Source organism: Ambystoma mexicanum, chromosome 10 (assembly GCF_040938575.1).
Source record: "Ambystoma mexicanum isolate Mex_15411 chromosome 10, UKY_AmexF1_1, whole genome shotgun sequence".
Taxonomy (NCBI): Eukaryota; Metazoa; Chordata; class Amphibia; order Caudata; family Ambystomatidae; genus Ambystoma; species Ambystoma mexicanum.
In genome coordinates, this window is record NC_090932.1 from 521,648,075 (window position 1) to 521,672,814 (window position 24,740).

The 24,740-nt window shown below is 46.5% G+C and overlaps 43 non-coding genes and 33 pseudogenes across 43 annotated transcripts; all 76 read left to right on the forward strand.

The window, feature by feature from the left end:
- The first annotated feature begins 64 nt into the window (after positions 1 to 64).
- On the forward strand, positions 65 to 183 carry LOC138497038 (5S ribosomal RNA). The gene has a single exon (XR_011278465.1). It is a non-coding gene; the product is annotated as a 5S ribosomal RNA (ribosomal RNA).
- A 107-nt stretch (positions 184 to 290) lies between these two features.
- LOC138493876 (5S ribosomal RNA) lies at positions 291 to 409 on the forward strand. The gene has a single exon (XR_011276859.1). It is a non-coding gene; the product is annotated as a 5S ribosomal RNA (ribosomal RNA).
- Positions 410 to 880: 471 nt separating this feature from the next.
- LOC138495579 (5S ribosomal RNA) lies at positions 881 to 989 on the forward strand (annotated as a pseudogene).
- A 106-nt stretch (positions 990 to 1,095) lies between these two features.
- On the forward strand, positions 1,096 to 1,211 carry LOC138494990 (5S ribosomal RNA; annotated as a pseudogene).
- Positions 1,212 to 1,317: 106 nt separating this feature from the next.
- LOC138497011 (5S ribosomal RNA) lies at positions 1,318 to 1,436 on the forward strand. Its single transcript, XR_011278441.1, has one exon. It is a non-coding gene; the product is annotated as a 5S ribosomal RNA (ribosomal RNA).
- Positions 1,437 to 1,542: 106 nt separating this feature from the next.
- LOC138495471 (5S ribosomal RNA) lies at positions 1,543 to 1,651 on the forward strand (annotated as a pseudogene).
- Positions 1,652 to 1,757: 106 nt separating this feature from the next.
- On the forward strand, positions 1,758 to 1,866 carry LOC138495331 (5S ribosomal RNA; annotated as a pseudogene).
- Positions 1,867 to 2,341: 475 nt separating this feature from the next.
- On the forward strand, positions 2,342 to 2,450 carry LOC138495678 (5S ribosomal RNA; annotated as a pseudogene).
- Positions 2,451 to 2,556: 106 nt separating this feature from the next.
- On the forward strand, positions 2,557 to 2,672 carry LOC138494991 (5S ribosomal RNA; annotated as a pseudogene).
- A 106-nt stretch (positions 2,673 to 2,778) lies between these two features.
- On the forward strand, positions 2,779 to 2,897 carry LOC138494976 (5S ribosomal RNA). The gene has a single exon (XR_011277568.1). It is a non-coding gene; the product is annotated as a 5S ribosomal RNA (ribosomal RNA).
- A 106-nt stretch (positions 2,898 to 3,003) lies between these two features.
- LOC138494941 (5S ribosomal RNA) lies at positions 3,004 to 3,112 on the forward strand (annotated as a pseudogene).
- A 475-nt stretch (positions 3,113 to 3,587) lies between these two features.
- LOC138495827 (5S ribosomal RNA) lies at positions 3,588 to 3,696 on the forward strand (annotated as a pseudogene).
- A 106-nt stretch (positions 3,697 to 3,802) lies between these two features.
- On the forward strand, positions 3,803 to 3,918 carry LOC138494877 (5S ribosomal RNA; annotated as a pseudogene).
- Positions 3,919 to 4,024: 106 nt separating this feature from the next.
- On the forward strand, positions 4,025 to 4,143 carry LOC138496998 (5S ribosomal RNA). The gene has a single exon (XR_011278430.1). It is a non-coding gene; the product is annotated as a 5S ribosomal RNA (ribosomal RNA).
- A 106-nt stretch (positions 4,144 to 4,249) lies between these two features.
- LOC138493771 (5S ribosomal RNA) lies at positions 4,250 to 4,368 on the forward strand. The gene has a single exon (XR_011276763.1). It is a non-coding gene; the product is annotated as a 5S ribosomal RNA (ribosomal RNA).
- A 106-nt stretch (positions 4,369 to 4,474) lies between these two features.
- LOC138497001 (5S ribosomal RNA) lies at positions 4,475 to 4,593 on the forward strand. The gene has a single exon (XR_011278432.1). It is a non-coding gene; the product is annotated as a 5S ribosomal RNA (ribosomal RNA).
- A 475-nt stretch (positions 4,594 to 5,068) lies between these two features.
- On the forward strand, positions 5,069 to 5,177 carry LOC138495828 (5S ribosomal RNA; annotated as a pseudogene).
- Positions 5,178 to 5,283: 106 nt separating this feature from the next.
- Positions 5,284 to 5,402, forward strand: LOC138493410 (5S ribosomal RNA). Its single transcript, XR_011276435.1, has one exon. It is a non-coding gene; the product is annotated as a 5S ribosomal RNA (ribosomal RNA).
- A 106-nt stretch (positions 5,403 to 5,508) lies between these two features.
- LOC138493877 (5S ribosomal RNA) lies at positions 5,509 to 5,627 on the forward strand. The gene has a single exon (XR_011276860.1). It is a non-coding gene; the product is annotated as a 5S ribosomal RNA (ribosomal RNA).
- A 475-nt stretch (positions 5,628 to 6,102) lies between these two features.
- Positions 6,103 to 6,211, forward strand: LOC138495679 (5S ribosomal RNA; annotated as a pseudogene).
- A 106-nt stretch (positions 6,212 to 6,317) lies between these two features.
- LOC138494993 (5S ribosomal RNA) lies at positions 6,318 to 6,433 on the forward strand (annotated as a pseudogene).
- A 106-nt stretch (positions 6,434 to 6,539) lies between these two features.
- On the forward strand, positions 6,540 to 6,658 carry LOC138494988 (5S ribosomal RNA). The gene has a single exon (XR_011277569.1). It is a non-coding gene; the product is annotated as a 5S ribosomal RNA (ribosomal RNA).
- A 106-nt stretch (positions 6,659 to 6,764) lies between these two features.
- Positions 6,765 to 6,883, forward strand: LOC138494235 (5S ribosomal RNA). Its single transcript, XR_011277183.1, has one exon. It is a non-coding gene; the product is annotated as a 5S ribosomal RNA (ribosomal RNA).
- Positions 6,884 to 6,989: 106 nt separating this feature from the next.
- Positions 6,990 to 7,098, forward strand: LOC138494942 (5S ribosomal RNA; annotated as a pseudogene).
- Positions 7,099 to 7,573: 475 nt separating this feature from the next.
- Positions 7,574 to 7,682, forward strand: LOC138495680 (5S ribosomal RNA; annotated as a pseudogene).
- Positions 7,683 to 7,788: 106 nt separating this feature from the next.
- LOC138494994 (5S ribosomal RNA) lies at positions 7,789 to 7,904 on the forward strand (annotated as a pseudogene).
- Positions 7,905 to 8,010: 106 nt separating this feature from the next.
- Positions 8,011 to 8,129, forward strand: LOC138493422 (5S ribosomal RNA). The gene has a single exon (XR_011276446.1). It is a non-coding gene; the product is annotated as a 5S ribosomal RNA (ribosomal RNA).
- A 106-nt stretch (positions 8,130 to 8,235) lies between these two features.
- LOC138494943 (5S ribosomal RNA) lies at positions 8,236 to 8,344 on the forward strand (annotated as a pseudogene).
- A 475-nt stretch (positions 8,345 to 8,819) lies between these two features.
- Positions 8,820 to 8,928, forward strand: LOC138495829 (5S ribosomal RNA; annotated as a pseudogene).
- Positions 8,929 to 9,034: 106 nt separating this feature from the next.
- On the forward strand, positions 9,035 to 9,150 carry LOC138494879 (5S ribosomal RNA; annotated as a pseudogene).
- A 106-nt stretch (positions 9,151 to 9,256) lies between these two features.
- LOC138497002 (5S ribosomal RNA) lies at positions 9,257 to 9,375 on the forward strand. The gene has a single exon (XR_011278433.1). It is a non-coding gene; the product is annotated as a 5S ribosomal RNA (ribosomal RNA).
- A 106-nt stretch (positions 9,376 to 9,481) lies between these two features.
- On the forward strand, positions 9,482 to 9,600 carry LOC138493994 (5S ribosomal RNA). Its single transcript, XR_011276965.1, has one exon. It is a non-coding gene; the product is annotated as a 5S ribosomal RNA (ribosomal RNA).
- A 106-nt stretch (positions 9,601 to 9,706) lies between these two features.
- LOC138497003 (5S ribosomal RNA) lies at positions 9,707 to 9,825 on the forward strand. The gene has a single exon (XR_011278434.1). It is a non-coding gene; the product is annotated as a 5S ribosomal RNA (ribosomal RNA).
- Positions 9,826 to 10,308: 483 nt separating this feature from the next.
- On the forward strand, positions 10,309 to 10,417 carry LOC138495830 (5S ribosomal RNA; annotated as a pseudogene).
- Positions 10,418 to 10,523: 106 nt separating this feature from the next.
- LOC138494249 (5S ribosomal RNA) lies at positions 10,524 to 10,642 on the forward strand. Its single transcript, XR_011277196.1, has one exon. It is a non-coding gene; the product is annotated as a 5S ribosomal RNA (ribosomal RNA).
- Positions 10,643 to 10,748: 106 nt separating this feature from the next.
- LOC138495000 (5S ribosomal RNA) lies at positions 10,749 to 10,867 on the forward strand. Its single transcript, XR_011277570.1, has one exon. It is a non-coding gene; the product is annotated as a 5S ribosomal RNA (ribosomal RNA).
- Positions 10,868 to 10,969: 102 nt separating this feature from the next.
- LOC138494725 (5S ribosomal RNA) lies at positions 10,970 to 11,083 on the forward strand (annotated as a pseudogene).
- A 106-nt stretch (positions 11,084 to 11,189) lies between these two features.
- LOC138497004 (5S ribosomal RNA) lies at positions 11,190 to 11,308 on the forward strand. The gene has a single exon (XR_011278435.1). It is a non-coding gene; the product is annotated as a 5S ribosomal RNA (ribosomal RNA).
- Positions 11,309 to 11,791: 483 nt separating this feature from the next.
- LOC138495615 (5S ribosomal RNA) lies at positions 11,792 to 11,900 on the forward strand (annotated as a pseudogene).
- Positions 11,901 to 12,006: 106 nt separating this feature from the next.
- Positions 12,007 to 12,125, forward strand: LOC138494510 (5S ribosomal RNA). The gene has a single exon (XR_011277433.1). It is a non-coding gene; the product is annotated as a 5S ribosomal RNA (ribosomal RNA).
- A 106-nt stretch (positions 12,126 to 12,231) lies between these two features.
- On the forward strand, positions 12,232 to 12,340 carry LOC138494944 (5S ribosomal RNA; annotated as a pseudogene).
- A 483-nt stretch (positions 12,341 to 12,823) lies between these two features.
- LOC138495616 (5S ribosomal RNA) lies at positions 12,824 to 12,932 on the forward strand (annotated as a pseudogene).
- Positions 12,933 to 13,038: 106 nt separating this feature from the next.
- LOC138494250 (5S ribosomal RNA) lies at positions 13,039 to 13,157 on the forward strand. Its single transcript, XR_011277197.1, has one exon. It is a non-coding gene; the product is annotated as a 5S ribosomal RNA (ribosomal RNA).
- Positions 13,158 to 13,263: 106 nt separating this feature from the next.
- LOC138495012 (5S ribosomal RNA) lies at positions 13,264 to 13,382 on the forward strand. The gene has a single exon (XR_011277571.1). It is a non-coding gene; the product is annotated as a 5S ribosomal RNA (ribosomal RNA).
- Positions 13,383 to 13,484: 102 nt separating this feature from the next.
- LOC138494142 (5S ribosomal RNA) lies at positions 13,485 to 13,603 on the forward strand. The gene has a single exon (XR_011277099.1). It is a non-coding gene; the product is annotated as a 5S ribosomal RNA (ribosomal RNA).
- A 680-nt stretch (positions 13,604 to 14,283) lies between these two features.
- LOC138493718 (5S ribosomal RNA) lies at positions 14,284 to 14,402 on the forward strand. Its single transcript, XR_011276715.1, has one exon. It is a non-coding gene; the product is annotated as a 5S ribosomal RNA (ribosomal RNA).
- A 475-nt stretch (positions 14,403 to 14,877) lies between these two features.
- LOC138495832 (5S ribosomal RNA) lies at positions 14,878 to 14,986 on the forward strand (annotated as a pseudogene).
- Positions 14,987 to 15,092: 106 nt separating this feature from the next.
- LOC138494496 (5S ribosomal RNA) lies at positions 15,093 to 15,206 on the forward strand. The gene has a single exon (XR_011277421.1). It is a non-coding gene; the product is annotated as a 5S ribosomal RNA (ribosomal RNA).
- Positions 15,207 to 15,312: 106 nt separating this feature from the next.
- LOC138493431 (5S ribosomal RNA) lies at positions 15,313 to 15,431 on the forward strand. The gene has a single exon (XR_011276454.1). It is a non-coding gene; the product is annotated as a 5S ribosomal RNA (ribosomal RNA).
- A 106-nt stretch (positions 15,432 to 15,537) lies between these two features.
- Positions 15,538 to 15,656, forward strand: LOC138493995 (5S ribosomal RNA). The gene has a single exon (XR_011276966.1). It is a non-coding gene; the product is annotated as a 5S ribosomal RNA (ribosomal RNA).
- Positions 15,657 to 15,762: 106 nt separating this feature from the next.
- Positions 15,763 to 15,881, forward strand: LOC138495024 (5S ribosomal RNA). The gene has a single exon (XR_011277572.1). It is a non-coding gene; the product is annotated as a 5S ribosomal RNA (ribosomal RNA).
- A 106-nt stretch (positions 15,882 to 15,987) lies between these two features.
- LOC138497016 (5S ribosomal RNA) lies at positions 15,988 to 16,106 on the forward strand. Its single transcript, XR_011278446.1, has one exon. It is a non-coding gene; the product is annotated as a 5S ribosomal RNA (ribosomal RNA).
- Positions 16,107 to 16,212: 106 nt separating this feature from the next.
- LOC138495489 (5S ribosomal RNA) lies at positions 16,213 to 16,321 on the forward strand (annotated as a pseudogene).
- A 106-nt stretch (positions 16,322 to 16,427) lies between these two features.
- LOC138493432 (5S ribosomal RNA) lies at positions 16,428 to 16,546 on the forward strand. The gene has a single exon (XR_011276455.1). It is a non-coding gene; the product is annotated as a 5S ribosomal RNA (ribosomal RNA).
- Positions 16,547 to 17,236: 690 nt separating this feature from the next.
- On the forward strand, positions 17,237 to 17,355 carry LOC138495037 (5S ribosomal RNA). Its single transcript, XR_011277573.1, has one exon. It is a non-coding gene; the product is annotated as a 5S ribosomal RNA (ribosomal RNA).
- Positions 17,356 to 17,461: 106 nt separating this feature from the next.
- On the forward strand, positions 17,462 to 17,580 carry LOC138493433 (5S ribosomal RNA). Its single transcript, XR_011276456.1, has one exon. It is a non-coding gene; the product is annotated as a 5S ribosomal RNA (ribosomal RNA).
- Positions 17,581 to 17,686: 106 nt separating this feature from the next.
- On the forward strand, positions 17,687 to 17,805 carry LOC138493435 (5S ribosomal RNA). Its single transcript, XR_011276458.1, has one exon. It is a non-coding gene; the product is annotated as a 5S ribosomal RNA (ribosomal RNA).
- A 106-nt stretch (positions 17,806 to 17,911) lies between these two features.
- On the forward strand, positions 17,912 to 18,030 carry LOC138497039 (5S ribosomal RNA). Its single transcript, XR_011278466.1, has one exon. It is a non-coding gene; the product is annotated as a 5S ribosomal RNA (ribosomal RNA).
- Positions 18,031 to 18,136: 106 nt separating this feature from the next.
- Positions 18,137 to 18,245, forward strand: LOC138495270 (5S ribosomal RNA; annotated as a pseudogene).
- A 106-nt stretch (positions 18,246 to 18,351) lies between these two features.
- Positions 18,352 to 18,470, forward strand: LOC138494502 (5S ribosomal RNA). Its single transcript, XR_011277426.1, has one exon. It is a non-coding gene; the product is annotated as a 5S ribosomal RNA (ribosomal RNA).
- Positions 18,471 to 19,160: 690 nt separating this feature from the next.
- On the forward strand, positions 19,161 to 19,278 carry LOC138494689 (5S ribosomal RNA; annotated as a pseudogene).
- Positions 19,279 to 19,384: 106 nt separating this feature from the next.
- LOC138494570 (5S ribosomal RNA) lies at positions 19,385 to 19,503 on the forward strand. Its single transcript, XR_011277488.1, has one exon. It is a non-coding gene; the product is annotated as a 5S ribosomal RNA (ribosomal RNA).
- A 106-nt stretch (positions 19,504 to 19,609) lies between these two features.
- LOC138494415 (5S ribosomal RNA) lies at positions 19,610 to 19,728 on the forward strand. Its single transcript, XR_011277347.1, has one exon. It is a non-coding gene; the product is annotated as a 5S ribosomal RNA (ribosomal RNA).
- Positions 19,729 to 19,834: 106 nt separating this feature from the next.
- On the forward strand, positions 19,835 to 19,953 carry LOC138494096 (5S ribosomal RNA). Its single transcript, XR_011277058.1, has one exon. It is a non-coding gene; the product is annotated as a 5S ribosomal RNA (ribosomal RNA).
- A 1,059-nt stretch (positions 19,954 to 21,012) lies between these two features.
- On the forward strand, positions 21,013 to 21,121 carry LOC138495833 (5S ribosomal RNA; annotated as a pseudogene).
- A 106-nt stretch (positions 21,122 to 21,227) lies between these two features.
- Positions 21,228 to 21,343, forward strand: LOC138494743 (5S ribosomal RNA; annotated as a pseudogene).
- A 106-nt stretch (positions 21,344 to 21,449) lies between these two features.
- Positions 21,450 to 21,568, forward strand: LOC138493434 (5S ribosomal RNA). The gene has a single exon (XR_011276457.1). It is a non-coding gene; the product is annotated as a 5S ribosomal RNA (ribosomal RNA).
- Positions 21,569 to 21,674: 106 nt separating this feature from the next.
- Positions 21,675 to 21,793, forward strand: LOC138497005 (5S ribosomal RNA). Its single transcript, XR_011278436.1, has one exon. It is a non-coding gene; the product is annotated as a 5S ribosomal RNA (ribosomal RNA).
- Positions 21,794 to 21,899: 106 nt separating this feature from the next.
- Positions 21,900 to 22,018, forward strand: LOC138494025 (5S ribosomal RNA). Its single transcript, XR_011276993.1, has one exon. It is a non-coding gene; the product is annotated as a 5S ribosomal RNA (ribosomal RNA).
- Positions 22,019 to 22,501: 483 nt separating this feature from the next.
- Positions 22,502 to 22,610, forward strand: LOC138495530 (5S ribosomal RNA; annotated as a pseudogene).
- A 106-nt stretch (positions 22,611 to 22,716) lies between these two features.
- Positions 22,717 to 22,835, forward strand: LOC138494713 (5S ribosomal RNA; annotated as a pseudogene).
- A 106-nt stretch (positions 22,836 to 22,941) lies between these two features.
- Positions 22,942 to 23,060, forward strand: LOC138497049 (5S ribosomal RNA). The gene has a single exon (XR_011278475.1). It is a non-coding gene; the product is annotated as a 5S ribosomal RNA (ribosomal RNA).
- A 106-nt stretch (positions 23,061 to 23,166) lies between these two features.
- Positions 23,167 to 23,285, forward strand: LOC138494262 (5S ribosomal RNA). Its single transcript, XR_011277208.1, has one exon. It is a non-coding gene; the product is annotated as a 5S ribosomal RNA (ribosomal RNA).
- Positions 23,286 to 23,750: 465 nt separating this feature from the next.
- LOC138495684 (5S ribosomal RNA) lies at positions 23,751 to 23,859 on the forward strand (annotated as a pseudogene).
- Positions 23,860 to 23,966: 107 nt separating this feature from the next.
- On the forward strand, positions 23,967 to 24,085 carry LOC138495050 (5S ribosomal RNA). The gene has a single exon (XR_011277575.1). It is a non-coding gene; the product is annotated as a 5S ribosomal RNA (ribosomal RNA).
- Positions 24,086 to 24,550: 465 nt separating this feature from the next.
- On the forward strand, positions 24,551 to 24,659 carry LOC138495685 (5S ribosomal RNA; annotated as a pseudogene).
- Positions 24,660 to 24,740: the final 81 nt, after the last annotated feature.

The window sequence follows — 24,740 nt, forward strand, 5'->3', positions numbered from 1 at the left end:
GCTTTCAAAACTGCATGGTCTAGCCAACTAGATGCTTAAAGGTACAAATCTCAGAAGGCCCAGAGCCTACGGCCACACCACACTGAATGTGCCTGATCTCGTCTGATCTCAGAAGCTAAGCAGTGTTGGGCCTAGTTAGTACCTGGATGGGAGACCGCCTGGGAATACCAGGTGCTGTAGGCTTTTTTTGTGCTCCATGTTCAGGCAGTGAGCCATTTCTCAATTGGCTTTCAAAACTGCATGGTCTAGCCAACTAGATGCTTAAAGGTACAAATCTCAGAAGGCCCAGAGCCTACGGCCACACCACACTGAATGCGCCTGATCTCGTCTGATCTCAGAAGCTAAGCAGTGTCGGGCCTAGTTAGTACCTGGATGGGAGACCGCCTGGGAATACCAGGTTCTGTAGGCTTTTTTGTGCTCTATGATTAGTAATTGTGCCACTTCTCAATTTCTTTTTAAATTTGCTTATGATTCCAAAATAAATGTATCCCTTTTAATAGCGGAAATGTTGGACAACAACATGAGGGCTGGCGCTATTTACATAAAATTAACATACGGGTAGTGTGTTCATGGGTAATAAATCTACCTTCACATGTAATGCAGTTCAGAGAATATTGAGTCCATAAAGAGTCTTGAAAGAAAGCCATGGTTGTGTTGGTTGTTCTCTCCAACTCCCTGCAACAGAAACAGGATGGATGGAGTAAAGTTATCCAACCAGACATAGGAGTCCTGAATGGGCCCACAAGTCTTATATATCTCGCCTGATCGAGCCTGATCGAGCGCTGATCGGGTGATGAGCGTGGTATCATGTTGCAAGTGGCTTTATGGCTTAGCTTACTAACTGTAAATGCATAAGAGTAATACTCTTAGCATTTCTCAATTTTAGGGCTACACCACAATGAATGCGCCCGATCTCGGAAGCTAAGCAGTATCGGGCCTAGTTAGTACCTGGATGGGAGACCGCCTGGGAATACCAGGTGCTGTAGGATTTTTTGTGCTCCATGTTCAGGCAGTGAGCCATTTCTCAATTGGCTTTCAAAACTGCATGGTCTAGCCAACTAGATGCTTAAAGGTACAAATCTCAGAAGGCCCAGAACCCACGGCCACACCACACTGAATGCGCCTGATCTCTGATCTCAGAAGCTAAGCAGTGTCGGGCCTAGTTAGTACCTGGATGGGAGACTGCCTGGGAATACCAGGTGCTGTAGGCTTTTTTGTGCTCCATGTTCAGGCAGTGAGCCATTTCTCAATTGGCTTTCAAAACTTCATGGTCTAGCCAACTAGATGCTTAAAGGTACAAATCTCAGAAGGCCCAGAGCCTACGGCCACACCACACTGAATGCGCCTGATCTCGTCTGATCTCAGAAGCTAAGCAGTGTCGGGCCTAGTTAGTACCTGGATGGGAGACCGCATGGGAATACCAGGTGCTGTAGGCTTTTTTGTGCTCCATGTTCAGGCAGTGAGCCATTTCTCAATTGGCTTTCAAAACTGCATGGTCTAGCCAACTAGATGCTTAAAGGTACAAATCTCAGAAGACCCAGAGCCTACGGCCAGACCACACTGAATGTGTCTGATCTCAGAAGCTAAGCAGTTTCGGGCCTAGTTAGTACCTGGATGGGAGACCGCCTGGGAATACCAGGTGCTGTAGGCTTTTTTGTGCTCCATGTTCAGGCAGTGAGCCATTTCTCAATTGGCTTTCAAAACTGCATGGTCTAGCCAACTAGATGCTTAAAGGTACAAATCTCAGAAGGCCCAGAGCCTACGGCCACACCACACTGAATGTGCCTGATCTCAGAAGCTAAGCAGTGTCGGGGCTAGTTAGTACCTGGATGGGAGACCGCCTGGGAATACCAGGTGCTGTAGGCTTTTTTGTGCTCTATGATTAGTAATTGTGCCACTTCTCAATTTCTTTTTAAATTTGCTTATGATTCCAAAATAAATGTATCCCTTTTAATAGCGGAAATGTTGGACAACAACATGAGGGCTGGCGCTACCTATTTACATAAAATTAACATACGGGTAGTGTGTTCATGGGTAATAAATCTACCTTCACATGTAATGCAGTTCAGAGAATATTGAGTCCATAAAGAGTCTTGAAAGAAAGCCATGGTTGTGTTGGTTGTTCTCTCCAACTCCCTGCAACAGAAACAGGATGGATGGAGTAAAGTTATCCAACCAGACATAGGAGTCCTGAATGGGCCCACAAGTCTTATATATCTCGCCTGATCGAGCCTGATCGAGCGCTGATCGGGTGATGAGCGTGGTATCATGTTGCAAGTGGCTTTATGGCTTAGCTTACTAACTGTAAATGCATAAGAGTAATACTCTTAGCATTTCTCAATTTTAGGGCTACACCACAATGAATGCGCCCGATCTCGGAAGCTAAGCAGTATCGGGCCTAGTTAGTACCTGGATGGGAGACCGCCTGGGAATACCAGGTGCTGTAGGCTTTTTTGTGCTCCATGTTCAGGCAGTGAGCCATTTCTCAATTGGCTTTCAAAACTGCATGGTCTAGCCAACTAGATGCTTAAAGGTACAAATCTCAGAAGGCCCAGAACCCACGGCCACACCACACTGAATGCGCCTGATCTCTGATCTCAGAAGCTAAGCAGTGTCGGGCCTAGTTAGTACCTGGATGGGAGACTGCCTGGGAATACCAGGTGCTGTAGGCTTTTTTGTGCTCCATGTTCAGGCAGTGAGCCATTTCTCAATTGGCTTTCAAAACTGCATGGTCTAGCCAACTAGATGCTTAAAGGTACAAATCTCAGAAGGCCCAGAGCCTACGGCCACACCACACTGAATGCGCCTGATCTCGTCTGATCTCAGAAGCTAAGCAGTGTCGGGCCTAGTTAGTACCTGGATGGGAGACCGCCTGGGAATACCAGGTGCTGTAGGCTTTTTTGTGCTCCATGTTCAGGCAGTGAGCCATTTCTCAATTGGCTTTCAAAACTGCATGGTCTAGCCAACTAGATGCTTAAAGGTACAAATCTCAGAAGGCCCAGAGCCTACGGCCACACCACACTGAATGTGCCTGATCTCAGAAGCTAAGCAGTGTCGGGCCTAGTTAGTACCTGGATGGGAGACCGCCTGGGAATACCAGGTGCTGTAGGCTTTTTTGTGCTCTATGATTAGTAATTGTGCCACTTCTCAATTTCTTTTTAAATTTGCTTATGATTCCAAAATAAATGTATCCCTTTTAATAGCGGAAATGTTGGACAACAACATGAGGGCTGGCGCTACCTATTTACATAAAATTAACATACGGGTAGTGTGTTCATGGGTAATAAATCTACCTTCACATGTAATGCAGTTCAGAGAATATTGAGTCCATAAAGAGTCTTGAAAGAAAGCCATGGTTGTGTTGGTTGTTCTCTCCAACTCCCTGCAACAGAAACAGGATGGATGGAGTAAAGTTATCCAACCAGACATAGGAGTCCTGAATGGGCCCACAAGTCTTATATATCTCGCCTGATCGAGCCTGATCGAGCGCTGATCGGGTGATGAGCATGGTATCATGTTGCAGGTGGCTTTATGGCTTAGCTTACTAACTGTAAATGCATAAGAGTAATACTCTTAGCATTTCTCAATTTTAGGGCTACACCACAATGAATGCGCCCGATCTCGGAAGCTAAGCAGTTTCGGGCCTAGTTAGTACCTGGATGGGAGACCGCCTGGGAATACCAGGTGCTGTAGGCTTTTTTGTGCTCCATGTTCAGGCAGTGAGCCATTTCTCAATTGGCTTTCAAAACTGCATGGTCTAGCCAACTAGATGCTTAAATGTACAAATCTCAGAAGGCCCAGAGCCCACGGCCACACCACACTGAATGCGCCTGATCTCTGATCTCAGAAGCTAAGCAGTGTCAGGCCTAGTTAGTACCTGGATGGGAGACCGCCTGGGAATACCAGGTGCTGTAGGCTTTTTTGTGCTCCATGTTCAGGCAGTGAGCCATTTCTCAATTGGCTTTCAAAACTGCATGGTCTAGCCAACTAGATGCTTAAAGGTACAAATCTCAGAAGGCCCAGAGCCTACGGCCAGACCACACTGAATGCGCCTGATCTCGTCTGATCTCAGAAGCTAAGCAGTGTCGGGCCTAGTTAGTACCTGGATGGGAGACCGCCTGGGAATACCAGGTGCTGTAGGCTTTTTTGTGCTCCATGTTCAGGCAGTGAGCCATTTCTCAATTGGCTTTCAAAACTGCATGGTCTAGCCAACTAGATGCTTAAAGGTACAAATCTCAGAAGGCCCAGAGCCTATGGCCAGACCACACTGAATGCGCCTGATCTCGTCTGATCTCAGAAGCTAAGCAGTGTTGGGCCTAGTTAGTACCTGGATGGGAGACTGCCTGGGAATACCAGGTGCTGTAGGCTTTTTTGTGCTCCATGTTCAGGCAGTGAGCCATTTCTCAATTGGCTTTCAAAACTGCATGGTCTAGCCAACTAGATGCTTAAAGGTACAAATCTCAAAAGGCCCAGAGCCTACGGCCAGACCACACTGAATGCGCCTGATCTCGTCTGATCTCAGAAGCTAAGCAGTGTCGGGCCTAGTTAGTACCTGGATGGGAGACCGCCTGGGAATACCAGGTGCTGTAGGCTTTTTTGTGCTCTATGATTAGTAATTGTGCCACTTCTCAATTTCTTTTTAAATTTGCTTATGATTCCAAAATAAATGTATCCCTTTTAATAGCGGAAATGTTGGACAACAACATGAGGGCTGGCGCTACCTATTTACATAAAATTAACATACGGGTAGTGTGTTCATGGGTAATAAATCTACCTTCACATGTAATGCAGTTCAGAGAATATTGAGTCCATAAAGAGTCTTGAAAGAAAGCCATGGTTGTGTTGGTTGTTCTCTCCAACTCGCTGCAACAGAAACAGGATGGATGGAGTAAAGTTATCCAACCAGACATAGGAGTCCTGAATGGGCCCACAAGTCTTATATATCTCGCCTGATCGAGCCTGATCCAGCGCTGATCGGGTGATGAGCGTGGTATCATGTTGCAAGTGGCTTTATGGCTTAGCTTACTAACTGTAAATGCAAAAGAGTAATACTCTTAGCATTTCTCAATTTTAGGGCTACACCACAATGAATGCGCCCGATCTCGGAAGCTAAGCAGTTTCGGGCCTAGTTAGTACCTGGATGGGAGACCGCCTGGGAATACCAGGTGCTGTAGGCTTTTTTGTGCTCCATGTTCAGGCAGTGAGCCATTTCTCAATTGGCTTTCAAAACTGCATGGTCTAGCCAACTAGATGCTTAAAGGTACAAATCTCAGAAGGCCCAGAGCCTACGGCCACACCACACTGAATGCGCCTGATCTCGTCTGATCTCAGAAGCTAAGCAGTGTTGGGCCTAGTTAGTACCTGGATGGGAGACCGCCTGGGAATACCAGGTGCTGTAGGCTTTTTTGTGCTCCATGTTCAGGCAGTGAGCCATTTCTCAATTGGCTTTCAAAACTGCATGGTCTAGCCAACTAGATGCTTAAAGGTACAAATCTCAGAAGGCCCAGAGCCTACGGCCACACCACACTGAATGCGCCTGATCTCGTCTGATCTCAGAAGCTAAGCAGTGTCGGGCCTAGTTAGTACCTGGATGGGAGACCGCCTGGGAATACCAGGTTCTGTAGGCTTTTTTGTGCTCTATGATTAGTAATTGTGCCACTTCTCAATTTCTTTTTAAATTTGCTTATGATTCCAAAATAAATGTATCCCTTTTAATAGCGGAAATGTTGGACAACAACATGAGGGCTGGTGCTACCTATTTACATAAAATTAACATACGGGTAGTGTGTTCATGGGTAATAAATCTACCTTCACATGTAATGCAGTTCAGAGAATATTGAGTCCATAAAGAGTCTTGAAAGAAAGCCATGGTTGTGTTGGTTGTTCTCTCCAACTCCCTGCAACAGAAACAGGATGGATGGAGTAAAGTTATCCAACCAGACATAGGAGTCCTGAATGGGCCCACAAGTCTTATATATCTCGCCTGATCGAGCCTGATCGAGCGCTGATCGGGTGATGAGCGTGGTATCATGTTGCAAGTGGCTTTATGGCTTAGCTTACTAACTGTAAATGCATAAGAGTAATACTCTTAGCATTTCTCAATTTTAGGGCTACACCACAATGAATGCGCCCGATCTCGGAAGCTAAGCAGTATCGGGCCTAGTTAGTACCTGGATGGGAGACCGCCTGGGAATACCAGGTGCTGTAGGCTTTTTTGTGCTCCATGTTCAGGCAGTGAGCCATTTCTCAATTGGCTTTCAAAACTGCATGGTCTAGCCAACTAGATGCTTAAAGGTATAAATCTCAGAAGGCCCAGAACCCACGGCCACACCACACTGAATGCGCCTGATCTCTGATCTCAGAAGCTAAGCAGTGTCGGGCCTAGTTAGTACCTGGATGGGAGACTGCCTGGGAATACCAGGTGCTGTAGGCTTTTTTGTGCTCCATGTTCAGGCAGTGAGCCATTTCTCAATTGGCTTTCAAAACTGCATGGTCTAGCCAACTAGATGCTTAAAGGTACAAATCTCAGAAGGCCCAGAGCCTACGGCCACACCACACTGAATGCGCCTGATCTCGTCTGATCTCAGAAGCTAAGCAGTGTCGGGCCTAGTTAGTACCTGGATGGGAGACCGCCTGGGAATACCAGGTGCTGTAGGCTTTTTTGTGCTCCATGTTCAGGCAGTGAGCCATTTCTCAATTGGCTTTCAAAACTGCATGGTCTAGCCAACTAGATGCTTAAAGGTACAAATCTCAGAAGACCCAGAGCCTACGGCCAGACCACACTGAATGTGCCTGATCTCGTCTGATCTCAGAAGCTAAGCAGTTTCGGGCCTAGTTAGTACCTGGATGGGAGACCGCCTGGGAATACCAGGTGCTGTAGGCTTTTTTGTGCTCCATGTTCAGGCAGTGAGCCATTTCTCAATTGGCTTTCAAAACTGCATGGTCTAGCCAACTAGATGCTTAAAGGTACAAATCTCAGAAGGCCCAGAGCCTACGGCCACACCACACTGAATGTGCCTGATCTCAGAAGCTAAGCAGTGTCGGGCCTAGTTAGTACCTGGATGGGAGACCGCCTGGGAATACCAGGTGCTGTAGGCTTTTTTGTGCTCTATGATTAGTAATTGTGCCACTTCTCAATTTCTTTTTAAATTTGCTTATGATTCCAAAATAAATGTATCCCTTTTAATAGCGGAAATGTTGGACAACAACATGAGGGCTGGCGCTACCTATTTACATAAAATTAACATACGGGTAGTGTGTTCATGGGTAATAAATCTACCTTCACATGTAATGCAGTTCAGAGAATATTGAGTCCATAAAGAGTCTTGAAAGAAAGCCATGGTTGTGTTGGTTGTTCTCTCCAACTCCCTGCAACAGAAACAGGATGGATGGAGTAAAGTTATCCAACCAGACATAGGAGTCCTGAATGGGCCCACAAGTCTTATATATCTCGCCTGATCGAGCCTGATCGAGCGCTGATCGGGTGATGAGCGTGGTATCATGTTGCAAGTGGCTTTATGGCTTAGCTTACTAACTGTAAATGCATAAGAGTAATACTCTTAGCATTTCTCAATTTTAGGGCTACACCACAATGAATGCGCCCGATCTCGGAAGCTAAGCAGTATCGGGCCTAGTTAGTACCTGGATGGGAGACCGCCTGGGAATACCAGGTGCTGTAGGCTTTTTTGTGCTCCATGTTCAGGCAGTGAGCCATTTCTCAATTGGCTTTCAAAACTGCATGGTCTAGCCAACTAGATGCTTAAAGGTACAAATCTCAGAAGGCCCAGAACCCACGGCCACACCACACTGAATGCGCCTGATCTCTGATCTCAGAAGCTAAGCAGTGTCGGGCCTAGTTAGTACCTGGATGGGAGACTGCCTGGGAATACCAGGTGCTGTAGGCTTTTTTGTGCTCCATGTTCAGGCAGTGAGCCATTTCTCAATTGGCTTTCAAAACTGCATGGTCTAGCCAACTAGATGCTTAAAGGTACAAATCTCAGAAGGCCCAGAGCCTACGGCCACACCACACTGAATGCGCCTGATCTCGTCTGATCTCAGAAGCTAAGCAGTGTTGGGCCTAGTTAGTACCTGGATGGGAGACCGCCTGGGAATACCAGGTGCTGTAGGCTTTTTTGTGCTCCATGTTCAGGCAGTGAGCCATTTCTCAATTGGCTTTCAAAACTGCATGGTCTAGCCAACTAGATGCTTAAAGGTACAAATCTCAGAAGGCCCAGAGCCTACGGCCACACCACACTGAATGTGCCTGATCTCAGAAGCTAAGCAGTGTCGGGCCTAGTTAGTACCTGGATGGGAGACCGCCTGGGAATACCAGGTGCTGTAGGCTTTTTTGTGCTCTATGATTAGTAATTGTGCCACTTCTCAATTTCTTTTTAAATTTGCTTATGATTCCAAAATAAATGTATCCCTTTTAATAGCGGAAATGTTGGACAACAACATGAGGGCTGGCGCTACCTATTTACATAAAATTAACATACGGGTAGTGTGTTCATGGGTAATAAATCTACCTTCACATGTAATGCAGTTCAGAGAATATTGAGTCCATAAAGAGTCTTGAAAGAAAGCCATGGTTGTGTTGGTTGTTCTCTCCAACTCCCTGCAACAGAAACAGGATGGATGGAGTAAAGTTATCCAACCAGACATAGGAGTCCTGAATGGGCCCACAAGTCTTATATATCTCGCCTGATCGAGCCTGATCGAGCGCTGATCGGGTGATGAGCATGGTATCATGTTGCAGGTGGCTTTATGGCTTAGCTTACTAACTGTAAATGCATAAGAGTAATACTCTTGGCATTTCTCAATTTTAGGGCTACACCACAATGAATGCGCCCGATCTCGGAAGCTAAGCAGTTTCGGGCCTAGTTAGTACCTGGATGGGAGACCGCCTGGGAATACCAGGTGCTGTAGGCTTTTTTGTGCTCCATGTTCAGGCAGTGAGCCATTTCTCAATTGGCTTTCAAAACTGCATGGTCTAGCCAACTAGATGCTTAAATGTACAAATCTCAGAAGGCCCAGAGCCCACGGCCACACCACACTGAATGCGCCTGATCTCTGATCTCAGAAGCTAAGCAGTGTCAGGCCTAGTTAGTACCTGGATGGGAGACCGCCTGGGAATACCAGGTGCTGTAGGCTTTTTTGTGCTCCATGTTCAGGCAGTGAGCCATTTCTCAATTGGCTTTCAAAACTGCATGGTCTAGCCAACTAGATGCTTAAAGGTACAAATCTCAGAAGGCCCAGAGCCTACGGCCAGACCACACTGAATGCGCCTGATCTCGTCTGATCTCAGAAGCTAAGCAGTGTCGGGCCTAGTTAGTACCTGGATGGGAGACCGCCTGGGAATACCAGGTGCTGTAGGCTTTTTTGTGCTCCATGTTCAGGCAGTGAGCCATTTCTCAATTGGCTTTCAAAACTGCATGGTCTAGCCAACTAGATGCTTAAAGGTACAAATCTCAGAAGGCCCAGAGCCTATGGCCAGACCACACTGAATGCGCCTGATCTCGTCTGATCTCAGAAGCTAAGCAGTGTCGGGCCTAGTTAGTACCTGGATGGGAGACTGCCTGGGAATACCAGGTGCTGTAGGCTTTTTTGTGCTCCATGTTCAGGCAGTGAGCCATTTCTCAATTGGCTTTCAAAACTGCATGGTCTAGCCAACTAGATGCTTAAAGGTACAAATCTCAGAAGGCCCAGAGCCTACGGCCAGACCACACTGAATGCGCCTGATCTCGTCTGATCTCAGAAGCTAAGCAGTGTCGGGCCTAGTTAGTACCTGGATGGGAGACCGCCTGGGAATACCAGGTGCTGTAGGCTTTTTTGTGCTCTATGATTAGTAATTGTGCCACTTCTCAATTTCTTTTTAAATTTGCTTATGATTCCAAAATAAATGTATCCCTTTTAATAGCGGAAATGTTGGACAACAACATGAGGGCTGGCGCTACCTATTTACATAAAATTAACATACGGGTAGTGTGTTCATGGGTAATAAATCTACCTTCACATGTAATGCAGTAATGCAGTTCAGAGAATATTGAGTCCATAAAGAGTCTTGAAAGAAAGCCATGGTTGTGTTGGTTGTTCTCTCCAACTCCCTGCAACAGAAACAGGATGGATGGAGTAAAGTTATCCAACCAGACATAGGAGTCCTGAATGGGCCCACAAGTCTTATATATCTCGCCTGATCGAGCCTGATCGAGCGCTGATCGGGTGATGAGCGTGGTATCATGTTGCAAGTGGCTTTATGGCTTAGCTTACTAACTGTAAATGCAAAAGAGTAATACTCTTAGCATTTCTCAATTTTAGGGCTACACCACAATGAATGCGCCCGATCTCGGAAGCTAAGCAGTTTCGGGCCTAGTTAGTACCTGGATGGGAGACCGCCTGGGAATACCAGGTGCTGTAGGCTTTTTTGTGCTCCATGTTCAGGCAGTGAGCCATTTCTCAATTGGCTTTCAAAACTGCATGGTCTAGCCAACTAGATGCTTAAAGGTACAAATCTCAGAAGGCCCAGAGCCTACGGCCACACCACACTGAATGCGCCTGATCTCGTCTGATCTCAGAAGCTAATCAGTGTCAGGCCTAGTTAGTACCTGGATGGGAGACCGCCTGGGAATACCAGGTGCTGTAGGCTTTTTTGTGCTCCATGTTCAGGCAGTGAGCCATTTCTCAATTGGCTTTCAAAACTGCATGTTCTAGCCAACTAGATGCTTAAAGGTACAAATCTCAGAAGGCCCAGAGCCTACGGCCACACCACACTGAATGCGCCTGATCTCGTCTGATCTCAGAAGCTAAGCAGTGTCGGGCCTAGTTAGTACCTGGATGGGAGACCGCCTGGGAATACCAGGTGCTGTAGGCTTTTTTGTGCTCCATGTTCAGGCAGTGAGCCATTTCTCAATTGGCTTTCAAAACTGCATGGTCTAGCCAACTAGATGCTTAAAGGAATCTCAGAAGGCCCAGAGCCTACGGCCACACCACACTGAATGCGCCTGATCTGATCTCAGAAGCTAAGCAGTGTCGGGCCTAGTTAGTACCTGGATGGGAGACTGCCTGGGAATACCAGGTGCTGTAGGCTTTTTTGTGCTCCATGTTCAGGCAGTGAGCCATTTCTCAATTGGCTTTCAAAACTGCATGGTCTAGCCAACTAGATGCTTAAAGGTACAAATCTCAGAAGGCCCAGAGCCTACGGCCAGACCACACTGAATGCGCCTGATCTCGTCTGATCTCAGAAGCTAAGCAGTGTCGGGCCTAGTTAGTACCTGGATGGGAGACCGCCTGGGAATACCAGGTGCTGTAGGCTTTTTTGTGCTCTATGATTAGTAATTGTGCCACTTCTCAATTTCTTTTTAAATTTGCTTATGATTCCAAAATAAATGTATCCCTTTTAATAGCGGAAATGTTGGACAACAACATGAGGGCTGGCGCTACCTATTTACATAAAATTAACATACGGGTAGTGTGTTCATGGGTAATAAATCTACCTTCACATGTAATGCAGTAATGCAGTTCAGAGAATATTGAGTCCATAAAGAGTCTTGAAAGAAAGCCATGGTTGTGTTGGTTGTTCTCTCCAACTCCCTGCAACAGAAACAGGATGGATGGAGTAAAGTTATCCAACCAGACATAGGAGTCCTGAATGGGCCCACAAGTCTTATATATCTCGCCTGATCGAGCCTGATCGAGCGCTGATCGGGTGATGAGCGTGGTATCATGTTGCAAGTGGCTTTATGGCTTAGCTTACTAACTGTAAATGCAAAAGAGTAATACTCTTAGCATTTCTCAATTTTAGGGCTACACCACAATGAATGCGCCCGATCTCGGAAGCTAAGCAGTTTTGGGCCTAGTTAGTACCTGGATGGGAGACCGCCTGGGAATACCAGGTGCTGTAGGCTTTTTTGTGCTCCATGTTCAGGCAGTGAGCCATTTCTCAATTGGCTTTCAAAACTGCATGGTCTAGCCAACTAGATGCTTAAAGGTACAAATCTCAGAAGGCCCAGAGCCTACGGCCAGACCACACTGAATGTGCCTGATCTCGTCTGATCTCAGAAGCTAAGCAGTTTCGGGCCTAGTTAGTACCTGGATGGGAGACTGCCTGGGAATACCAGGTGCTGTAGGCTTTTTTGTGCTCCATGTTCAGGCAGTGAGCCATTTCTCAATTGGCTTTCAAAACTGCATGGTCTAGCCAACTAGATGCTTAAAGGTACAAATCTCAGAAGGCCCAGAGCCTACGGCCACACCACACTGAATGTGCCTGATCTCAGAAGCTAAGCAGTGTCGGGCCTAGTTAGTACCTGGATGGGAGACCGCCTGGGAATACCAGGTGCTGTAGGCTTTTTTGTGCTCTATGATTAGTAATTGTGCCACTTCTCAATTTCTTTTTAAATTTGCTTATGATTCCAAAATAAATGTATCCCTTTTAATAGCGGAAATGTTGGACAACAACATGAGGGCTGGCGCTACCTATTTACATAAAATTAACATACGGGTAGTGTGTTCATGGGTAATAAATCTACCTTCACATGTAATGCAGTAATGCAGTTCAGAGAATATTGAGTCCATAAAGAGTCTTGAAAGAAAGCCATGGTTGTGTTGGTTGTTCTCTCCAACTCCCTGCAACAGAAACAGGATGGATGGAGTAAAGTTATCCAACCAGACATAGGAGTCCTGAATGGGCCCACAAGTCTTATATATCTCGCCTGATCGAGCCTGATCGAGCGCTGATCGGGTGATGAGCGTGGTATCATGTTGCAAGTGGCTTTATGGCTTAGCTTACTAACTGTAAATGCAAAAGAGTAATACTCTTAGCATTTCTCAATTTTAGGGCTACACCACAATGAATGCGCCCGATCTCGGAAGCTAAGCAGTTTTGGGCCTAGTTAGTACCTGGATGGGAGACCGCCTGGGAATACCAGGTGCTGTAGGCTTTTTTGTGCTCCATGTTCAGGCAGTGAGCCATTTCTCAATTGGCTTTCAAAACTGCATGGTCTAGCCAACTAGATGCTTAAAGGTACAAATCTCAGAAGGCCCAGAGCCTACGGCCACACCACACTGAATGCGCCTGATCTCGTCTGATCTCAGAAGCTAATCAGTGTCAGGCCTAGTTAGTACCTGGATGGGAGACCGCCTGGGAATACCAGGTGCTGTAGGCTTTTTTGTGCTCCATGTTCAGGCAGTGAGCCATTTCTCAATTGGCTTTCAAAACTGCATGGTCTAGCCAACTAGATGCTTAAAGGTACAAATCTCAGAAGGCCCAGAGCCTACGGCCACACCACACTGAATGCGCCTGATCTCGTCTGATCTCAGAAGCTAAGCAGTGTCGGGCCTAGTTAGTACCTGGATGGGAGACCGCCTGGGAATACCAGGTGCTGTAGGCTTTTTTGTGCTCCATGTTCAGGCAGTGAGCCATTTCTCAATTGGCTTTCAAAACTGCATGGTCTAGCCAACTAGATGCTTAAAGGAATCTCAGAAGGCCCAGAGCCTACGGCCACACCACACTGAATGCGCCTGATCTCGTCTGATTTCAGAAGCTAAGCAGTGTCGGGCCTAGTTAGTACCTGGATGGGAGACTGCCTGGGAATACCAGGTGCTGTAGGCTTTTTTGTGCTCTATGATTAGTAATTGTGCCACTTCTCAATTTCTTTTTAAATTTGCTTATGATTCCAAAATAAATGTATCCCTTTTACTAGCGGAAATGTTGGACAACAACATGAGGGCTGGCGCTACCTATTTACATAAAATTAACATACGGGTAGTGTGTTCATGGGTAATAAATCTACCTTCACATGTAATGCAGTTCAGAGAATATTGAGTCCATAAAGAGTCTTGAAAGAAAGCCATGGTTGTGTTGGTTGTTCTCTCCAACTCCCTGCAACAGAAACAGGATGGATGGAGTAAAGTTATCCTACCAGACATAGGAGTCCTGAATGGGCCCACAAGTCTTATATATCTCGCCTGATCGAGCGCTGATCGGGTGATGAGCGTGGTATCATGTTGCAAGTGGCTTTATGGCTTAGCTTACTAACTGTAAATGCATAAGAGTAATACTCTTAGCATTTCTCAATTTTAGGGCTACACCACAATGAATGCGCCCGATCTCGGAATCTAAGCAGTTTCGGGCCTAGTTAGTACCTGGATGGGAGACCGCCTGGGAATACCAGGTGCTGTAGGCTTTTTTGTGCTCCATGTTCAGGCAGTGAGCCATTTCTCAATTGGCTTTCAAAACTGCATGGTCTAGCCAACTAGATGCTTAAAGGTACAAATCTCAGAAGGCCCAGAGCCTACGGCCACACCACACTGAATGCGCCTGATCTTGTCTGATCTCAGAAGCTAAGCAGTGTCGGGCCTAGTTAGTACCTGGATGGGAGACCGCCTGGGAATACCAGGTGCTGTAGGCTTTTTTGTGCTCTATGATTAGTAATTGTGCCACTTCTCAATTTCTTTTTAAATTTGCTTATGATTCCAAAATAAATGTATCCCTTTTAATAGCGGAAATGTTGGACAACAACATGAGGGCTGGCGCTACCTATTTACATAAAATTAACATACGGGTAGTGTGTTCATGGGTAATAAATCTACCTTCACATGTAATGCAGTTCAGAGAATATTGAGTCCATAAAGAGTCTTGAAAGAAAGCCATGGTTGTGTTGGTTGTTCTCTCCAACTCCCTGCAACAGAAACAGGATGGATAGAGTAAAGTTATCCAACCAGACATAGGAGTCCTGAATGGGCCCACAAGTCTTATATATCTCGCCTGATCGAGCCTGATCCAGCGCTGATCGGGTGATGAGCGTGGTATCATGTTGCAAGTGGCTTTATGGCTTAGCTTACTAACTGTAAATGCAAAAGAGTAATACTCTTAGCATTTCTCAATTTTAGGGCTACACCACAATGAATGCGCCCGATCTCGGAAGCTAAGCAGTTTCGGGCCTAGTTAGTACCTGGATGGGAGACCGCCTGGGAATACCAGGTGCTGTAGGCTTTTTTGTGCTCCATGTTCAGGCAGTGAGCCATTTCTCAATTGGCTTTCAAAACTGCATGGTCTAGCCAACTAGATGCTTAAAGGTACAAATCTCAGAAGGCCCAGAGCCTACGGCCACACCACACTGAATGCGCCTGATCTGATCTCAGAAGCTAAGCAGTGTCGGGCCTAGTTAGTACCTGGATGGGAGACCGCCTGGGAATACCAGGTGCTGTAGGCTTTTTTGTGCTCCATGTTCAGGCAGTGAGCCATTTCTCAATTGGCTTTCAAAACTGCATGGTCTAGCCAACTAGATGCTTAAAGGTACAAATCTCAGAAGGCCCAGAGCCTACGGCCACACCACACTGAATGTGCCTGATCTCGTCTGATCTCAGAAGCTAAGCAGTGTCGGGCCTAGTTAGTACCTGGATGGGAGACCGCCTGGGAATACCAGGTGCTGTAGGCTTTTTTTTGCTCCATGTTCAGGCAGTGAGCCATTTCTCAATTGGCTTTCAAAACTGCATGGTCTAGCCAACTAGATGCTTAAAGGTACAAATCTCCGAAGGCCCAGAGCCTATGGCCACACCACACTGAATGTGCCTGATCTCGTCTGATCTCAGAAGCTAAACAGTGTCGGGCCTAGTTAGTACCTGGATGGGAGACCGCCTGGGAATACCAGGTGCTGTAGGCTTTTTTGTGCTCCATGTTCAGGCAGTGAGCCATTTCTCAATTGGCTTTCAAAACTGCATGGTCTAGCCAACTAGATGCTTAAAGGTACAAATCTCAGAAGTCCCAGAGCCTACGGCCACACCACACTGAATGCGCCTGATCTCGTCTGATCTCAGAAGCTAAGCAGTGTCGGGCCTAGTTAGTACCTGGATGGGAGACCGCCTGGGAATACCAGGTGCTGTAGGCTTTTTTGTGCTCCATGTTCAGCCAGTGAGCCATTTCTCAAATGGCTTTCAAAACTGCATGGTCTAGCCAACTAGATGCTTAAAGGTACAAATCTCAGAAGGCCCAGAGCCTACGGCCACACCACACTGAATGCGCCTGATCTCGTCTGATCTCAGAAGCTAAGCAGTGTCGGGCCTAGTTAGTACCTTGATGGGAGACCGCCTGGGAATACCAGGTGCTGTAGGCTTTTTTGTGCTCCATGTTCAGGCAGTGAGCCATTTCTCAATTGGCTTTCAAAACTGCATGGTCTAGCCAACTAGATGCTTAAAGGTACAAATCTCAGAAGACCCAGAGCCTACGGCCACACCACACTGAATGCCCCTGATCTCAGAAGCTAAGCAGTGTCGGGCCTAGTTAGTACCTGGATGGGAGACCGCCTGGAAATACCAGGTGCTGTCGGATTTTTTGTGCTCCATGTTCAGGCAGTGAGCCATTTCTCAATTGGCTTTCAAAACTGCATGGTCTAGCCAACTAGATGCTTAAAGGTACAAATCTCCGAAGGCCCAGAGCCTACGGCCACACCACACTGAATGTGCCTGATCTCGTCTGATCTCAGAAGCTAAGCAGTGTCGGGCCTAGTTAGTACCTGGATGGGAGACCGCCTGGGAATACCAGGTGCTGTAGGCTTTTTTGTGCTCTATGATTAGTAATTGTGCCACTTCTCAATTTCTTTTTAAATTTGCTTATGATTCCAAAATAAATGTATCCCTTTTAATAGCGGAAATGTTGGACAACAACATAAGGGCTGGCGCTACCTATTTACATAAAATTAACATACGGGTAGTGTGTTCATGGGTAATAAATCTACCTTCACATGTAATGCAGTTCAGAGAATATTGAGTCCATAAAGAGTCTTGAAAGAAAGCCATGGTTGTGTTGGTTGTTCTCTCCAACTCCCTGCAACAGAAACAGGATGGATGGAGTAAAGTTATCCAACCAGACATAGGAGTCCTGAATGGGCCCACAAGTCTTATATATCTCCCCTGATCGAGCCTGATCGAGCGCTGATCGGGTGATGAGCGTGGTATCATGTTGCAAGTGGCATTATGGCTTAGCTTACTAACTGTAAATGCGTAAGAGTAATACTCTTAGCATTTCTCAATTTTAGGGCTACACCACAATGAATGGGCCCGATCTCGGAAGCTAAGCAGTTTCGGGCCTAGTTAGTACCTGGATGGGAGACCGCCTGGGAATACCAGGTGCTGTAGGCTTTTTTGTGTTCCATGTTCAGGCAGTGAGCCATTTCTCAATTGGCTTTCAAAACTGCATGGTCTAGCCAACTAGATGCTTAAAGGTACAAATCTCAGAAGGCCCAGAGCCTACGGCCACACCACACTGAATGCGCCTGATCTCGTCTGATCTCAGAAGCTAAGCAGTGTCGGGCCTAGTTAGTACCTGGATGGGAGACCGCCTGGGAATACCAGGTGCTGTAGGCTTTTTTGTGCTCCATGTTCAGGCAGTGAGCCATTTCTCAATTGGCTTTCAAAACTGCATGGTCTAGCCAACTAGATGCTTAAAGGTACAAATCTCAGAAGGCCCAGAGCCTACGGCCACACCACACTGAATGTGCCTGATCTCGTCTGATCTCAGAAGCTAAGCAGTGTCGGGCCTAGTTAGTACCTGGATGGGAGACCGCCTGGGAATACCAGGTGCTGTAGGCTTTTTTGTGCTCCATGTTCAGGCAGTGAGCCATTTCTCAATTGGCTTTCAAAACTGCATGGTCTAGCCAACTAGATGCTTAAAGGTACAAATCTCAGAAGGCCCAGAGCCTACGGCCACACCACACTGAATGTGCCTGATCTCGTCTGATCTCAGAAGCTAAGCAGTGTCGGGCCTAGTTAGTACCTGGATGGGAGACCGCCTGGGAATACCAGGTGCTGTAGGCTTTTTTGTGCTCCATGTTCAGGCAGTGAGCCATTTCTCAATTGGCTTTCAAAACTGCATGGTCTAGCCAACTAGATGCTTAAAGGTACAAATCTCAGAAGTCCCAGAGCCTACGGCCACACCACACTGAATGCGCCTGATCTCGTCTGATCTCAGAAGCTAAGCAGTGTCGGGCCTAGTTAGTACCTAGATGGGAGACCGCCTGGGAATACCAGGTGCTGTAGGCTTTTTTGTGCTCCATGTTCAGGCAGTGAGCCATTTCTCAATTGGCTTTCAAAACTGCATGGTCTAGCCAACTAGATGCTTAAAGGTACAAATCTCAGAAGGCCCAGAGCCTACGGCCACACCACACTGAATGCCCCTGATCTCAGAAGCTAAGCAGTGTCGGGCCTAGTTAGTACCTGGATGGGAGACCGCCTGGGAATACCAGGTGCTGTCGGATTTTTTGTGCTCCATGTTCAGGCAGTGAGCCATTTCTCAATTGGCTTTCAAAACTGCATGGTCTAGCCAACTAGATGCTTAAAGGTACAAATCTCCGAAGGCCCAGAGCCTACGGCCACACCACACTGAATGTGCCTGATCTCGTCTGATCTCAGAAGCTAAGCAGTGTCAGGCCTAGTTAGTACCTGGATGGGAGACCGCCTGGGAATACCAGGTGCTGTAGGGTTTTTTGTGCTCTATGATTAGTAATTGTGCCACTTCTCAGTTTCTTTTTAAATTTGCTTATGATTCCAAAATAAATGTATCCCTTTTAATAGCAGAAATGTTGGACAACAACATGAGGGCTGGCGCTACCTATTTACATAAAATTAACATACGGGTAGTGTGTTCATGGGTAATAAATCTACCTTCACATGTAATGCAGTTCAGAGAATATTGAGTCCATAAAGAGTCTTGAAAGAAAGCCATGGTTGTGTTGGTTGTTCTCTCCAACTCCCTGCAACAGAAACAGGATGGATGGAGTAAAGTTATCCAACCAGACATAGGAGTCCTGAATGGGCACACAAGTCTTATATATCTCGCCTGATCGAGCCTGATCGAGCGCTGATCGGGTGATGAGCGTGGTATCATGTTGCAAGTGGCATTATGGCTTAGCTTACTAACTGTAAATGCATAAGAGTAATACTCTTAGCATTTCTCAATTTTAGGGCTACACCACAATGAATGGGCCCGATCTCGGAAGCTAAGCAGTTTCGGGCCTAGTTAGTACCTGGATGGGAGACCGCCTGGGAATACCAGGTGCTGTAGGCTTTTTTGTGCTCCATGTTCAGGCAGTGAGCCATTTCTCAATTGGCTTTCAAAACTGCATGGTCTAGCCAACTAGATGCTTAAAGGTACAAATCTCAGAAGGCCCAGAGCCTACGCCACACCACACTGAATGCGCCTGATCTCGTCTGATCTCAGAAGCTAAGCAGTGTCGGGCCTAGTTAGTATCTGGATGGGAGACCGCCTGGGAATACCAGGTGCTGTAGGCTTTTTTGTGCTCCATGTTCAGGCAGTGAGCCATTTCTCAATTGGCTTTCAAAACTGCATGGTCTAGCCAACTAGATGCTTAAAGGTACAAATCTCAGAAGGCCCAGAGCCTACGGCCACACCACACTGAATGCGCCTGATCTCGTCTGATTTCAGAAGCTAAGCAGTATCGGGCCTAGTTAGTACCTGGATGGGAGACCGCCTGGGAATACAGGGTGCTGTAGGCTTCTTTGTGCTCCATGTTCAGGCAGTGAGCCATTTCTCAATTGGCTTTCAATACTGCATGTTCTAGCCAACTAGATGCTTAAAGGTACAAATCTCAGAAAGCCCAGAGCCTACGGCCACACCACACTGAATGCGCCTGATCTCGTCTGATCTCAGAAGCTAAGCAGTGTCGGGCCTAGTTAGTACCTGGATGGGAGACGGCCTCGGAATACCAGGTGCTGTAGGCTTTTTTGTGCTCCATGTTCAGGCAGTGAGCCATTTCTCAATTGGCTTTCAAAACTGCATGGTCTAGCCAAGTAGATGCTTAAAGGTACAAATCTCAGAAGGCCCAGAGCCTACGGCCACACCACACTGAATGCGCCTGATCTCGTCTGATCTCAGAAGCTAAACAGTGTCGGGCCTAGTTAGTACCTGGATGGGAGACCGCCTGGGAATACCAGGTTCTGTAGGCTTTTTTGTGCTCTATGATTAGTAATTGTGCCACTTCTCAATTTCTTTTTAAATTTGCTTATGATTCCAAAATAAATGTATCCCTTTTAATAGCGGAAATGTTGGACAACAACATGAGGGCTGGCGCTACCTATTTACATAAAATTAACATACGGGTAGTGTGTTCATGGGTAATAAATCTACCTTCACATGTAATGCAGTTCAGAGAATATTGAGTCCATAAAGAGTCTTGAAAGAAAGCCATGGTTGTGTTGGTTGTTCTCTCCAACTCCCTGCAACAGAAACAGGATGGATGGAGTAAAGTTATCCAACCAGACATAGGAGTCCTGAATGGGCCCACAAGTCTTATATATCTCGCCTGATCGAGCCTGATCCAGCGCTGATCGGGTGATGAGCGTGGTATCATGTTGCAAGTGGCTTTATGGCTTAGCTTACTAACTGTAAATGCAAAAGAGTAATACTCTTAGCATTTCTCAATTTTAGGGCTACACCACAATGAATGCGCCCGATCTCGGAAGCTAAGCAGTTTCGGGCCTAGTTAGTACCTGGATGGGAGACCGCCTGGGAATACCAGGTTCTGTAGGCTTTTTTGTGCTCTATGATTAGTAATTGTGCCACTTCTCAATTTCTTTTTAAATTTGCTTATGATTCCAAAATAAATGTATCCCTTTTAATAGCGGAAATGTTGGACAACAACATGAGGGCTGGCGCTACCTATTTACATAAAATTAACATACGGGTAGTGTGTTCATGGGTAATAAATCTACCTTCACATGTAATACAGTTCAGAGAATATTGAGTCCATAAAGAGTCTTGAAAGAAAGCCATGGTTGTGTTGGTTGTTCTCTCCAACTCCCTGCAACAGAAACAGGATGGATGGAGTAAAGTTATCCAACCAGACATAGGAGTCCTGAATGGGCCCACAAGTCTTATATATCTCGCCTGATCGAGCCTGATCGAGCGCTGATCGGGTGATGAGCGTGGTATCATGTTGCAAGTGGCTTTATGGCTTAGCTTACTAACTGTAAATGCATAAGAGTAATACTCTTAGCATTTCTCAATTTTAGGGCTACACCACAATGAATGCGCCCGATCTCGGAAGCTAAGCAGTTTCGGGCCTAGTTAGTACCTGGATGGGAGACCGCCTGGGAATACCAGGTGCTGTAGGCTTTTTTGTGCTCCATGTTCAGGCAGTGAGCCATTTCTCAATTGGCTTTCAAAACTGCATGGTCTAGCCAACTAGATGCTTAAAGGTACAAATCTCAGAATGCCCAGAGCCCACGGCCACACCACACTGAATGCGCCTGATCTCTGATCTCAGAAGCTAAGCAGTGTCGGGCCTAGTTAGTACCTGGTTGGGAGACCGCCTGGGAATACCAGGTGCTGTAGGCTTTTTTGTGCTCCATGTTCAGGCAGTGAGCCATTTCTCAATTGGCTTTCAAAACTGCATGGTCTAGCCAACTAGATGCTTAAAGGTACAAATCTCAGAAGGCCCAGAGCCTACGGCCACACCACACTGAATGCGCCTGATCTCGTCTGATCTCAGAAGCTAAGCAGTGTTGGGCCTAGTTAGTACCTGGATGGGAGACCGCCTGGGAATACCAGGTGCTGTAGGCTTTTTTGTGCTCCATGTTCAGGCAGTTAGCCATTTCTCAATTGGCTTTCAAAACTGCATGGTCTAGCCAACTAGATGCTTAAAGGTACAAATCTCAGAAGGCCCAGAGCCTACGGCCAGACCACACTGAATGCGCCTGATCTCGTCTGATCTCAGAAGCTAAGCAGTGTCGGGCCTAGTTAGTACCTGGATGGGAGACCGCCTGGGAATACCAGGTGCTGTAGGCTTTTTTGTGCTCCATGTTCAGGCAGTGAGCCATTTCTCAATTGGCTTTCAAAACTGCATGGTCTAGCCAACTAGATGCTTAAAGGTACAAATCTCAGAAGGCCCAGAGCCTACGGCCACACCACACTGAATGTGCCTGATCTCGTCTGATCTCAGAAGCTAAGCAGTGTTAGGCCTAGTTAGTACCTGGATGGGAGACCGCCTGGGAATACCAGGTGCTGTAGGCTTTTTTGTGCTCTATGATTAGTAATTGTGCCACTTCTCAATTTCTTTTTAAATTTGCTTATGATTCCAAAATAAATGTATCCCTTTTAATAGCGGAAATGTGGGACAACAACATGAGGGCTGGCGCTACCTATTTACATAAAATTAACATACGGGTAGTGTGTTCATGGGTAATAAATCTACCTTCACATGTAATGCAGTAATGCAGTTCAGAGAATATTGAGTGCATAAAGAGTCTTGAAAGAAAGCCATGGTTGTGTTGGTTGTTCTCTCCAACTCCCTGCAACAGAAACAGGATGGATGGAGTAAAGTTATCCAACCAGACATAGGAGTCCTGAATGGGCCCACAAGTCTTATATATCTCGCCTGATCGAGCCTGATCGAGCGCTGATCGGGTGATGAGCGTGGTATCATGTTGCAAGTGGCATTATGGCTTAGCTTACTAACTGTAAATGCATAAGAGTAATACTCTTAGCATTTCTCAATTTTAGGGCTACACCACAATGAATGCGCCCGATCTCGGAAGCTAAGCAGTGTCGGGCCTAGTTAGTACCTGGATGGGAGACCGCCTGGGAATACCAGGTGCTGTAGGCTTTTTTGTGCCCCATGTTCAGGCAGTGAGCCATCTCTCAATTGGCTTTCAAAACTGCATGGTCTAGCCAACTAGATGCTTAAAGGTACAAATCTCAGAAGGCCCAGAGCCTACGGCCACACCACACTGAATGTGCCTGATCTCGTCTGATTTCAGAAGCTAAGCAGTGTCAGGCCTAGTTAGTACCTGGATGGGAGACCGCCTGGGAATACAGGGTGCTGTAGGCTTTTTTGTGCTCCATGTTCAGGCAGTGAGCCATTTCTCAATTGGCTTTCATAACTGCATGTTCTAGCCAACTAGATGCTTAAAGGTACAAATCTCAGAAGGCCCAGAGTCTACGGCCACACCACACTGAATGCGCCTGATCTCGTCTGATCTCAGAAGCTAAGCAGTGTCGGGCCTAGTTAGTACCTGGATGGGAGACCGCCTGGGAATACCAGGTGCTGTAGGCTTTTTTGTGCTCCATGTTCAGGCAGTGAGCCATTTCTCAATTGGCTTTCAAAACTGCATGGTCTAGCCAACTAGATGCTTAAAGGTACAAATCTCAGAAGGCCCAGAGCCTACGGCCACACCACACTGAATGTGCCTGATCTCGTCTGATTTCAGAAGCTAAGCAGTGTCGGGCCTAGTTAGTACCTGGATGGGAGACCGCCTGGGAATACAAGGTGCTGTAGGCTTTTTTGTGCTCTATGATTAGTAATTGTGCCACTTCTCAATTTCTTTTTAAATTTGCTTATGATTCCAAAATAAATGTATCCCTTTTACTAGCGGAAATGTTGGACAACAACATGAGGGCTGGCGCTACCTATTTACATAAAATTAACATACGGGTAGTGTGTTCATGGGTAATAAATCTACCTTCACATGTAATGCAGTTCAGAGAATATTGGGTCCATAAAGAGTCTTGAAAGAAAGCCATGGTTGTGTTGGTTGTTCTCTCCAACTCCCTGCAACAGAAACAGGATGGATGGAGTAAAGTTATCCTACCAGACATAGGAGTCCTGAATGGGCCCACAAGTCTTATATATCTCGCCTGATCGAGCGCTGATCGGGTGATGAGCGTGGTATCATGTTGCAAGTGGCTTTATGGCTTAGCTTACTAACTGTAAATGCATAAGAGTAATACTCTTACCATTTCTCAATTTTAGGGCTACACCACAATGAATGCGCCCGATCTCGGAAGCTAAGCAGTTTCGGGCCTAGTTAGTACCTGGATGGGAGACCGCCTGGGAATACCAGGTGCTGTAGGCCTTTTTTGTGCTCCATGTTCAGGCAGTGAGCCATTTCTCAATTGGCTTTCAAAACTGCATGGTCTAGCCAACTAGATGCTTAAAGGTACAAATCTCAGAAGGCCCAGAGCCTACGGCCACACCACACTGAATGCGCCTGATCTCGTCTGATCTCAGAAGCTAAGCAGTGTCGGGCCTAGTTAGTACCTGGATGGGAGACCGCCTGGGAATACCAGGTGCTGTAGGCTTTTTTGTGCTCTATGATTAGTAATTGTGCCACTTCTCAATTTCTTTTTAAATTTGCTTATGATTCCAAAATAAATGTATCCCTTTTACTAGCGGAAATGTTGGACAACAACATGAGGGCTGGCGCTACCTATTTACATAAAATTAACATACGGGTAGTGTGTTCATGGGTAATAAATCTACCTTCACATGTAATGCAGTTCAGAGAATATTGGGTCCATAAAGAGTCTTGAAAGAAAGCCATGGTTGTGTTGGTTGTTCTCTCCAACTCCCTGCAACAGAAACAGGATGGATGGAGTAAAGTTATCCTACCAGACATAGGAGTCCTGAATGGGCCCACAAGACTTATATATCTCGCCTGATCGAGCGCTGATCGGGTGATGAGCGTGGTATCATGTTGCAAGTGGCTTTATGGCTTAGCTTACTAACTGTAAATGCATAAGAGTAATACTCTTAGCATTTCTCAATTTTAGGGCTACACCACAATGAATGCGCCCGATCTCGGAAGCTAAGCAGTTTCGGGCCTAGTTAGTACCTGGATGGGAGACCGCCTGGGAATACCAGGTGCTGTAGGCCTTTTTTGTGCTCCATGTTCAGGCAGTGAGCCATTTCTCAATTGGCTTTCAAAACTGCATGGTCTAGCCAACTAGATGCTTA